General features: G+C 56.3%; 1 protein-coding gene across 1 annotated transcript in view; it reads left to right on the top strand.

Moving 5' to 3' along the window:
- The first annotated feature begins 8,447 nt into the window (after nucleotides 1-8,447).
- Nucleotides 8,448-12,330, top strand: part of MBP (myelin basic protein) — a 62,289-nt gene continuing 58,406 nt past the window's right edge. The window contains 1 exon segment of the mRNA XM_037036003.1: nucleotides 8,448-8,620. The gene's annotated coding sequence lies outside the window, so the exon portion shown is untranslated.

Below are 12,330 nucleotides of genomic sequence, written 5' to 3'. Positions count from 1 at the left end.
ATTCTCACCCATCAAGGTCAGTGACTTTTGGACCAATCAAGTTGCAAGGATTTGGAGCCCTCATTTGCATAAGGGTGGGCCAATCAGGGACCAGGGTGGTGCTTCTCTTGGTATAAGTCAGTTCTCCTCGGCCTGGAGCAGGGTATTTTTCTTTTTGCCTTAGAGCTGTGGCGCTTTGTTTTCCCCTGGGAGTTGAAAGGGGGACGGACCAGAGCAAAGTGGAGCAGAGCGGTCTGGCTGGGGAGGAGCATGGCCCTAGACACCTCACAGCTACGCTGTTCCACCATTGAGCTGGTTGCTCTGAATAGTTTCCTTCTTCATTTCATCCCTGACTAGGGATTCCCCTTGGCGTTGAGTTCACACTAACAACCAGCAGTTGACGATTTAATATTCACAATTCTCTTGCTAGGAATGCACAATACAAGATAAGAGTTTCTGCTTTGAGCCGCACGCATTTCCCAAAGGACAGACGAAACTGAGTTTCGGTAACTTGCGATCCAAGAATCTGCTGGACCAGCGCTCGCGTCTTCCCTTCGAGGATGCTGAGGTCGCCCCCGAAGCCGAGGCTCGGTAAGCTGTCCTGCCCGTCAGAGGTGCTGCCCCCGCAAGGGGCCTACTGGCCCACCTTTCCCAGCACCGTGTGCGACAGCTCTGTTGCTCTGAAGGTTGTTTGTAGTAAGACTTGGAAGAGAACTTTTTTTATTGTTACGAACTCCTTTCCCGTACACACGGGACGTGTACGATGAAATTATATCCCGTACCCATGCAGCCGCCACGCAGCTGAAGGAATAAAAGATGATACCAGGATGGTGGCTACTTTGTATGCCCCACCTGCAGGCAGCCTGCGTGGCCTATCAGCAATGCCTTTACGTTTCTGATACGCATGGCTTCTTGAATAATAAACTGTTTTTTCATTATTAAATGTTATACGGTGGGTCTCATGATACTTTCCCCCCCTTGAATGTAATATGCCTGGTATTCTGGCAGCCATGCCAACATTCTCTGCTCCTCATTGGCCTGCCGGGCAATTAGCCATCGTCCTCTCTCCCGTGGTTTAGAGTTACCTCTTGGAAACAGCACATAACTGAGTTATTTTAAAATCCAGTTTGACAGTCTCTGGTGTTTCTAGCAGGACAGTTTTGTGCATCTACATTTATTGTTATTGTTGGTCCATGCGAGCTTGTTTCTAACTTTTGGGGGGCTGTACTCCCCGTTTTCTACCTCCATGTTTCTTTTGAGTCCCTCTTGTTTCACGGCATTTGGATTTCTCTTTAAGGTATTTGCTGTGGTGTGTGTTTCACCCTACGTGGGGGGAAGGCGGGGGCTTGTTCCCGCGGCTTAACCTGACCGAAGCCGACTGGCGTGCCCCTTTGGCGGGAGAGTGTAGGGCGGCAGCTCTCGCTGATGTTGAGGCCCTTCGAGAGCCTTGGCATTGCACAAAGTTTCGGCTCCGTTCCCCATCGTAACGCATGGTCACGTGTGTGTCATGGGTGCCTCTCCTGGACTCGAGACTCGCAGTCCCTCCTGGGTCAACCTGCAGCTCGGTTCCAGATTGCAGCCCTCGCCTCTCCACGCAGCTACGCCCGCTGCTGGACCCACCCCTCCTTCAGCTCCAGGTCTAGGAGTGCAGGACTCCCACTGGTGTTGAGAGGCCTCTGTGCCCACCTGTGTGTGTCCTCAGCGCCACCTGCTCAGACCGCAGGCCTCCTGAGGACGCACATCCGCCCGTGTCACAGCCTCTGTGGGGGGGGCAGGGCCAGCCGGCACACCTGCTCTCCTCTTGGCCCCCAGACCCAGGAGCAGCCCTGAAGGTGTAGCAGAGCAAGCCACTGTCCCTGTGGTCACCACACCTGTCACTACCCAGGGACAGCAGCCACTACACCTGCCAGAACCTTGTCCTGGGTTCTTTTTCGTTTCTTCTTTTTAAAAATTATTGTTACTCTATTACAATTATCACAATTTTCCCCCTTTGTCCTCCTCTGCCCAGCCCACCCACCCCCCACTCCCACAGTCAATCCCCACACTGTTGTCCACGTCTGTGGGTCACCCACACATGTTCTTTGACTCGTCCCTTCTCCTTCTTTCCTTCATTATCCCCCTCCCCCTCCCCGGTCACTGTCAATTTGTTCCAGGTTCCCATGTCTCTGGTTCTATTTTGCTCATTAATTTTGTTCATTAGGTCCCCTTATAGGTGAGATTGTATGGTATTTATCCTTCACCGCCTGATTATTTCACTCACAACACTGTCCAGATCGATCCATGTTGCCATGAAAGGCAGGAACTCCTTCTCTCTTTTTTCTGCCGCATAGTATTCCATTGCATACATGTACCGGTTTTTTAATTCACTCATGTACTGACGGGCACTCAGCCTGCTTCCAGCACTTGGCTACTGTAAATGCTGCTGTGGACATTGGGGGGCACAGGTTCTTTCGAACTGGTTCCTCCTGAATTTTGAGAGGGCGCCAGTCCTCTCTGCTCCTGATCCCCTGCCACTGCAGCCACCGCAGCCACTGCAGCCGCCGCAGCCACGTCCTCCACCTGCCCCCTCCTCCTCCTCCCCTCCCCCGCCCGAAACATCTGAGTGGAGAGAAGGATGTCGCCTGTGCTCTCCAATCTCAGGTTGGTGGGACAAGTCCAGATGTCCCCTGGGACGTCCCTTCTCCCAGTCGCTGTCTCTTGGTGACATTAAACAGCATAATTTGGAGCTCAGGATGAGAGTCTGACCCCCCTCCCAATGCTGAGGTCCATTGTGGCCAGCTTTCCCTGAGGGCAATACCCCCACATCCTTCGGTCCCATTTTAATGGCACACATGACACAGAATAAAGAAGAAATATTCAGAAGAAAATATATAGAAAAGAAAACACTCGAAATGGTGTCTCACTCCATCTACTTACGGGTTGAAATCGCAGACATGCTTGTTCCCTCTGCGTCTGGAATGAACGCATCACTCTGCTGGGGCGGGGGGGGGAGCAGTATGAAACCAGCAGGAACAGAGTCGGCAACACTGGCGACAACTTTAAAGACTTCCTTGTGGGCTGCACTGCAGAAACCACGTACAGTGAACTTTATTTTCACCGTTTCACAGGCAAACAGCTAAGTCTCGGGAAAGCTACCCTACTGTGTGCTCCTCTGAGTGCTGGATGGGATTTAAAGTGGGCCAGGTCCACCCACCACACCACCCCCGGTCTCTGTTCTGTTGGCTCACGTGTGGGACACGCCTGCGTGGGCCCCGTCACGGGCAGCGTCCCCCACAGGAAGCCCCCTGGGGTCTCCTCGAGGCAAAGCACCCGAGTGTGTTTTGTCTGCTCAGTGACCCCCGGCACAGCTTTGTCTCCAACGTTCTGCGGCAATTTCTATTCACCACTCCTGTCCTCACCACGCTTCAGAATGAATGTCTGCCTGTCCACACGTGCCAGTCAGAAACACCAGAGGCCCTGCCTCCCCTGGCCTTCCAGGCTAAGGGCACTGTGTAGGGTGAGCAGCCAGCCTGTGGGGCCATGGACAACAGTGCGGAGCTCAGCCAAGGGGCAGAGTGGGGGCCTGGCCCAGCGGCTGGGTCCAGCTGTGCCTGAAGCTGCACTTGCTGGTCACATGAGGTAAAATCTCCTCTTTTTCAAGTGAATGTATTTGTTTCTGCAGCTGAAAAACACCTGCGACAGCTCTGCCTCACGGGAAATGTACACAACACAGCTGTTGATGACCAACTGTTTATGGAGAACGTCAGTGCGTGAGCGAGAAGAGGATGCACACTGCGCTGCTCTGTGGAGAGATACTTGAACACAGCTCGTTTCCGTCTCTTCTCCAGATTGTGTGTGTCCAGCATTGAAATGTTTCATCTTTCTGTTACTTTCTCTTTATCCAGATGTCAGGTGATCGTTATATTTACCCTTAACATGTTTAAGAAAATGAGCTTCCGAGGGGAGTAAGGACCACGGCACGACATCTGATGAAGCCATCTGTGCTATGTATTTGTTACCACGTGGGAATATTTCTCTGACCCAATATTTTTAGTCCCAATAGAGTGAAGCAGAATTACAATAACCATTTGCAAAGTTTTCCAAGAAACGCGTCAAGAAACCAAACTGCAGGGCAGATCATGTAACATGATGACTTTTTTAAAAAGCAGGAAGAAGAAATTGTGACAAATGAGCTCGCGTGGGACGGAGGATGTCTCGAAGCACACACAGCAGGGGCGGGCAGGGGCGCCTGCAGCTGGGCTGGTGGGCGGCAGGCAGAGTGTGCGTTTTCACCTCTATGCTTCCAGGCTTCTCTGGACAGTGGCCGTGTTTATATTTATGATACTTTCCTATTAAAATAGACAGTGGAAACAATTCCTTTTTAAGTATTTTCAAATTCATCTTGATTTTCTATTGCCTTCACAATGCTAATCTATCCCATTCGTTGGAAGGGTAAACTGGAAAACAACTTAGAGGCAGGGAATTGAATCTTTGGAAGGTAAGTCATACATGAGGAGAGGAAGAAAGACAACGGGAGTTTTTTTGGAAGATAGAGGGAAAAAAAGAACACGGTCCTTCTCTTTGACATAAACTAAAAATAAGATTTGGGCACCTGTCCTTGTGCCCCTCCAAAAGTCTGCCAAGAACAAACACCAAAGAACAGGGACCTCGTCTCCAAGTGGGCAGAACAGGAGCCAGTGGGCCCAGCCCAACAGCCGGGGCAGAAGAACTGCTGGCGAACAAGAACACAGGCGGAGCTGGGACCTGTCAAAGGGGGCAGAAGGAAGACCAGCTTTGGTCAGATTGCCATTCCGATCTCGAAGGCTTGAACAAGGAACCTTCTTTCTTCCTCATTTCTGGGACGTGACAGATGGGACATGAGGTCTAGCTAGAGGTCAGAGTGTACAGGAGCCTATGAATTTCTTAATAAAGGGTTTGAAAGATGTGTAACTATTTCTCTCACCCAAGTCACCTCAATAGCTCAGATTGATTAACAATGCCTCTTGTCGCCACTTGATGGCAACATCGGTAAACTTCAGGGGCAGTGTCAGAAATTCACAGGAGGGGAAAATTCTCTCGGACCCCCCACACGATCGCGCGTCTCAGCCGCTGCTTTCTCAAAGATCAAGCGACGCTCTGGAGCTCGGGAAGATGGAGAACATGGCTGCCTCCAGAAAAACTGTAATTTGTCCAGCTGCAGTAATTGGATTTTTACTCAAAGCCATATGTAGAGAATCACAGTAGAATGCACTTAAATTAGGTTAAAATATATTTGAAATGTCATTTGCAAAATTAGTTTGTAATACACAATATTCCCATGACCTGCTGTTAAACGGATTTGGGATGATGTATTTCTAAGCAATTTTCCATTCAAAGTATTTAACTCTTATCATCCCCTCCAATTCTCCCTTTGGGCACCTTGGTCAGGACACGTATCTCCTCCCGCATTTGAAAACAGAGTTTTTCCAAAACAAACATGTTCAAACAACACATGGAGAGTTAAAAATATATGTAAGGCAATGTCCTCACAAAACAGCTGTCATTGAAAAATAACCAGTCTCTTTAGCTTCAGAACAGACCAAGTTCATAGAAAGCACTGGTAGAAACTCCAAATAGTACAAGATTAATATTAAGTTATCGCCCCCACTCTTCCGCTCACAAACCACCCAGATTCTTCCATCCCAGGGTTAGCCTTCCCTTCCGCACACGATGAGGGAGGAAGACCAGGTGAGTCCGCCCGGCAGGTGCAGACTCACCTGGATACCAGGTGAGCCCCCGGACCCCAGGGCTCTCCCCGCGGGCGACTTTCTCAGGGTTCCACGTTAGCCTCAGAGGGTTGGCCTCGGCGTTCTTGGTGGGGGGCGTGTGTGGTGCAGCAGGAGGAGCATCTGCAACGAGTCCTTTGCCGCACACACCCCCGCCCTCTTGGTTGGGACACAGAACCTTACCCCGTCGACCGGCCGATGGGACCGGTTCTCACGTCGGACATGAAACGACACATTGAGAACTGAGAAGCCTGCTGCTTGGGTTTTCCTAACAACCCAAGTTGTCACTGTCATTTCATTGTTCGTGGTGCTCTCGTTATTTTATTTCTGTCATTATTACCACTTTCTGGAATCATCCATTTCAAGTTACCCCAGTAGTCTTCAAGTTCCCATTCAGCTTTGTATTTGTACCGAATGAGGCTTGACCGTGGCTGGGTCATGGTTTGAATGTCTCAAGTTCAACTTAGAATGAACTGGTTTCATGTCAGACGCAATATTATGTAAGGGCTTAGGTTTAACGGACCTGTGGTGCCGAGTCTGGGGTGGCGTGAGATGGACCGAGAGCCAGTTGGTGGGATACTCTCCTCTCAGAGTTGGAGGCGAAGGCGGCCCCGCGCGGCGTCAGGGCAGCACAGCATGGCTGCGGCGTAGCCTGGAAAGGTCTGGATTCGCCCTAAAGCAGAGGCGCTGCAGTGCGCTCACGCCTCGCTTTACCGGCAGTGGCGTTGTTGCTGCAGCTGACACCTGGGTGGTGACGTGCGCGGCTCACGGCTCACGTGGGATGTGCCCAGTCCGATGTGTGTCTGCAGACTCGGCAGCCGGGAATCCCGCCGTCCGTCCCGCCCGCACCTCCACATAGACAACGGCGCACCCGAACCATTACTGCCCTTGGTGCACGGTACTCACGGTGATGGCCAGACTCGCGGCCGGCCTGTTTTTAGTTTGGAAGTGTTCACTTCGGGGTTCCCATCGAAGCACCTACTTTGGGGTGATTCAAGTGTTTTGGGGTCCCTTGTGCATCCAACTGCACCACGACCCCCAACCCCCAGCCAAACCAGCAACACCCTTGGCCTGGTTTATTGTAGTAACTGCAACACTTAGCCCCCCACGCCGGCTCAGGCGTGTTTTTCCGACCGTGAGCTCCACGTGATGGAGCTAGGCGTGGTGAGCACCAGGCCTGGTGTTGTGAGCGGATGCTGCGACCCTCGCTGGCTGACGCCTCCTCATTTGATGGGGGCAGATGGCCTCATGGGAGACTTCAAAGCTGGTGGCGTCTTTCTGGTCAAGCTGAAAGCAAAGGCTTCTCCAAACCCGAAGCCGCAGAACATCAGGACTGAAATCCACAGGCTGCCGCACACAGGCTGCGGCATCAGGCTGTGAACTCCGCAGCAGAGGCTGTGAGTGGGCGGGCGGTGCCGTGGGGCTGTCTGAAGTGGCACAGGGACCTCCGGGTGGCTGGGGAGGGCCGGGAACAGGCCTGAACCCCGCCCCCTTCGTGGACACTCAGTGTCCTTCTTGCCCTGAAGCACAGACAGGGGCTCTCTCAGAGCCTGGAGCGAGAAATCTGAAACCACTGCGTCTCCCACACTCTCCCCTGAGTGCCAGCCGGTCCTTCCTGCCTCTCTCTGCTCCTGGTGGCCATGTCCCTCCAGTCCCTGCCTCTGTGTCACCTGGCTTCCTTCTCTTCTGTCCCTCATTCCCTCTTCTTATGAGGACCCACCCTGATGTCCTCTTCTGAGAAAGGATCAAATTAAATATTTATGTCACTGGCACTCACGGCTCTTAGAACCGCCTGCCTCGGAGCGTGGCTGGTGGGTCCTGTCCCTGGGGACGCTGTGCTGGGGCAGACTGCGCTGGAGGGCACTGGGAGTGGCTGTGCCCCCCAAACGCCTGGCCTGGGGGATGGACTTGCTGATCCTGCCCAGCACCAGCCCCTCCCTCCACCCAACAGACCCTGTGTGGTGCCCTGTCTCCTGGGGAAGGTCAGGATAGGTTCCCTGACCTGGCCCCTAAGTGGAGAGGTCTGCCAGGGTCTCAGTGGGGGTCTCGCCCTCCACTTCCTACTTTAACACCATCAGAAGGAGGCTGAGAATCCATCCAGGGAAAGGTCTCTGACTCCATCAAGTCCGAGGGGCTCATGTCCAACCTGCGAGCTTCCCTCCCACCTAGAGGACTAGGAGCTACAAGACACAGGCTGCAGCGCAGAGCGGGCCATGCTCAAGGCACCCGCTGTCTGCACCCCCACCCCCACCCCCACCCTGCGCTTTACACCTGCCCGCGGAGGGAGGTGCCCTGTGCTCTCAGGCCCAGCTCCCATAGGGGTCCCGGTCCCAGCAGAGCTAATCCCCACCACACCCCCGAAGCCTGAGCACTGAAGACCTGCCACTGAACCCGAAGGGCGGTGGATTCCGACCAGCCACCTGCGCCCAGGTCTTGGGTCGCTGGGCAGTGAGGTGGTCGGTCAGGAGACCCGGGCTGGGTGGTTTCAGAGGCAAGTCAGCCGTCCTCCCGCCCGCGCTCCGGGGCTGAACGGCGGAGGGGGCGGGGGTGTCCCCCGTGTCCCAGGCTGCACGTGGCGAGGCCACCCCAAGGTGGTCCCCTGGGTCCTCCCGGCTCCCACTGCGCTGGTGGGGGCAGGCGGGTGGGGCTCCGCGGTGTTTACCTGGAGCAGGAAGCCCGAAGGGGGCGGGGATGGGTGGGGTGCGCGCGGCCCGGAGCGGCGCGTCAGTCACCGCTGCGCGCCAGTGAGGACGAGCCTCCAGCCCGGCAGCCCGAGTCCCTGACCCGGAAGGCGGCGCCGAAGGCCCCGGGGGACCCCGCGCGCGTGGGGCCCGGGCAGCAGGGAGGCGGCCTGGACCCCGCGCGGCCCTCGGCGAGGCAGCGGCGAGCACAAAGCGGTGGGTGACTTTCCTGGGGGCGGCGGCGCTTTGTCTCTGCGCTCCGGGAGCGGGGCGAGGGTTCCTGGTGCCCGGTGCTCAGGTGGTGGGGCAGGTGGGAACAGGTAGGGGCAGGTGGCGGCCCTGTGGCCTCCCTGCGCTCCTGGCGGGGGCGTAGACCCGGGTCTAGAGTCCGCGGGTCTCCGGGCTGGTCTCGGGCGGGGTCGCCCAGGACCGCTCGGCCTGGGGTGGCTGTAGAGGGCAGGGCAGGGTGGGAGGTGACCAGAGCCAAAGTGGTCGCTCTGGAAGTTCGGAGAGGATGTTGGTGATGAGCTGGCAAGAAGGCTCGGTCCCGAGGAGCTTAAAGTGCTTTCTAATTCTTCCCCTAGAGGGGAGGGGACCACCCCCTTCCCTAAACCCTGGGGGGAGCTCAGCTTCCCTTTGGTCTGGCTCCCAGGAGGGGCCACAAGCGACTGGCCTGGGTTCCACCCTAGCCGGGCCGGTCTGGGCTTGGCCGCTGCACCTGCGCCCACCTGTGCCCATCTGTGCCCACCTGCGCCCACCTGCTCTTGGCACTGGCTCAGCCCCTCCTGGGCAGGAAGCCTCCTGGGGCCCATGGCCTGGAGCCTGGGGGCACAGCCCAAAGGTGTGGTGGGTCTGCAGACATGGCCGCAGCCCAGCTGGCTCCAGGTCTGGTGGGCTGCCAGGGCAGCGCCTTGTGTCCCTGAGGGCCTCTCCTTCTTGCCCTGCAGGGCAGGGCAGGGAGTGGGGCTTGTTAAAAGGGTCGGTTTCTTTGGGGATCTCAGTTGGACTCTGGCAGGAAATGGGCGCGCTCTGGTTCCTGGTTCTCTGTGCGGCAGTTGCCACGATGTGAGTGAGAATCAGCACCATGTGATCCCCTCTCCCCACGGCGGAAGTCACTGGCACAGCTGCTTGTGTGGGGGTGTATGCGTCAGAGGGAGGGGCAGGGGGGCTGTGACACCCTCACAGGCTGCAAAGGGTTTCAGGGGAAGCGGACTTTGGCGGCATGGGGGAAGGAGGCGCCTGTTAAGACCTATGGTTCGGGGAGAAGGTTATAGCCTGACAAGGTCAGGGAGACATTTTACAGACCAGTGGCCCAAAGGTCAGGGCCACCCTGTCTGGGCTCAGTCCCCAGCCCACATCACAGGCTCTCTGGCAACCTCCTTTGAGCGAGCGGGCCCTGGCACACAGAGCTGGTGTGGCGGGGGACGGTTGGGAAGAGGCAACTTTTCCGGAAGGACCAGCCAACGCCCCCCTCCCCCCGCAAGGAGGCCACCTAACAGCTATGTCTCTACCTGCTGGCCAAGGGAGGCTGCCCATCATTCATTTTATTTCAAGCGGGTAAACCGACACCTGCAGCGAGCGACCCTTAAATCTTGTTGTGAACTGTTGATTCGCAAGAACCCCCAGGGGCTTAGCTGTTCTGAAGTGCCTGCTTTTTTTTAACTTGGGGTTAAACAAAAGCTATTTTGTTCCAGTGCACTTTGAAAATCTTTCTGAAGTGTCACCTGTCTGCCCAGAGATTAGGACGTGCAAGGGCAGTGCTTTTGCCCTGCGGTGGGACGCTGAGCTGAGCCTCCACCGCCGTGGTGTGGGGCGCCTGGCCTCACGGCTTGGTAGCTGAAAAGCCTTTCTCGTAAATGTCCTATTTCTGCCTGCATTTTTAACTGCTCCCTGAAAGTTAGCGTGTTTGCTCTTACTTTCTCTCTAGATTCTTTAAAAATGTGATGGCCTGCCAGCAACTGTCTGGGCCTCCTCGCCACCCGGGCGTCCAGGTCGCACTCCTCCCCACTGCCCACTGCCCACTGCCCACGCCAGGCTCTGCTCTGAGAGCCGCACGCCACCTCACTCCCGTCCCGACAGCCTGGGACGCTCACCTTTCATGAAACTTTCCTCTCGGGCCCTGGTTTCCACTGTTGAGGAAACCAGCCCAGAGACACCTGGGCCCATGAGGCTCAGTCCCAGGAGCTGGTCACCTGCCCCTGGTGGCCGCCCCGCACAGCCATGAGGGGCAGGACACCGTCCGTTGACCTTACTCGCCTGCCTTCCTCTTCCCCTTCCACTTCCACCTCGAATGAGTCACCACTCCCAGAAACCTGCTTCCTCCTCGGAGTGAGAGATGCGGCCTCCCCAGTGCCGTCACGTGCCTGTTAGGCATCCTCCACTCGCCTTCCTTAATTGTCAATAAAAGCGAAAAGAAAGGATTCTGCCATTGACACTCAGTGCCATTTTTAATAAGTGGCCACGAGGCAGTAAGGCAGTTCTGTGGGCCCGTTAGAGCCACAGCAGGAAGTGGACGGCAGGTGAATGTGGGGACGCCAGAGCTGGTGCAAGCAGCGAGGGGCCCTGTGTTCCGGGGGGGCCGAGACGCCGCCAGCGGCTGGCCAGGTCTCAGACGCAGAGCCAGGAGGAGAGGCCCGCCAGTGACTCCCTGCAAGGGACAGCTGGCTGGGGAGACAGGGCCCGCAGGTGCAGCCAGGAGCCGGGCCGAGCTCCCGGCTGAGCTGGGGCGGCCTCCGGAGGCAGCCCCATCCTCACGCTGCAGCCAGACGCTAACCTGTGCTCTGCAGCTGCCGGGAAGGCCTCTGACTCGGTCACAGTTAACGGCCCAAACGTGCGGATCTGATGTTGCTTCTCCCTGGACTCTGCAGCCGCCGCTGCTGCTGGGTGGGAGGTTCTGTTACAAAAACGAGATGGACGCTCGGAGGGTGGGGACAGACAGACATTGGTGGAGCCTCTGGAATGTGTGAGAAATTCTGAAACTCATCACATAAAACAAGCCACCCTGTAGGAAGTGACGTGAGTGAACAGGCTGGTCTGGGAGAGAAGCCCAGCAGGCCAGGAAAGCACGCGAGGTGCACTGCCCACGCGTTATTGGGGATTGAGTGTCACAGCATCGCCGAGATGGCTGTTTCTGTCATCGTCCCGGCGGACCACGCTGGCCCTGACTCTCGGCGCTGTGAGGAGGAGGGTAGAGAGGGACAGACGCCACGAATGAGCTGGGGGAGTGGGAGGCGGGCGTCTCTCTGACGCTGCGGCCTCACCGCCCAGTGTGTCCTCCGGGGAGGAGGCGGTCTGTGTGTGCGAGGCACTCGCGCGGGGCAGTCACGGGGGCCACGTCAAAGTCTTTTTATTCTGAGATGATTGTGGATTCACATGCGGTTGTGAGAAATAACAGGGAGAGACTCGTACACCCTTCGGAACACCCTGCGAGACTGTGGAAGAATATCGCAGCCAGGAGTCGACACTGACACCCCCAGCAGCCTGCCTGAGGTCGCAGATGTCATAAACACACACGTTGTCGTGTGTGTGGTTCTGTGTGGTCTAACACACATGTAGAACTTTGTGGCCGCCCCACTCGCATATGACCGTTTTGTCGTGCTGCCCTTGAAAGCCGCAGCCACCTCCCCCTTTCGGTCCCCCTGTGGCCTTGGCACACGGTGACTGTGCTCGTAATTCTGTCCCTTTGAGAACTCTGTACCAGTGAAATGACACAACGTGCAACCGTTGTAGACTGGCTCTTTTCACTCCTCCCAAGTATGTCGGTAGCTCGTGCACTGTCACTGTTGAGCCGGGTTCCCTGGTGCAAGGGGACCCCACCCTCACCGTGCAGAGACCCCACGGTCAGAGTCCCTGTGTCCCTCCTAGCCTCGGGCTCTGTCCTGAGCGCCTCTGTCCCGTTCACCATCACAGTGACTTCTGTCCCCTCT

The sequence above is a fragment of the Sturnira hondurensis genome, unplaced genomic scaffold, assembly GCF_014824575.4.
Source record: "Sturnira hondurensis isolate 20B ecotype Veracruz unplaced genomic scaffold, ASM1482457v3 Scaffold0001872, whole genome shotgun sequence".
NCBI classification, from domain to species: Eukaryota; Metazoa; Chordata; class Mammalia; order Chiroptera; family Phyllostomidae; genus Sturnira; species Sturnira hondurensis.
Note: the sequence above shows the minus strand (reverse complement) of the source record. Positions and strands in the feature narration are given on the sequence as shown.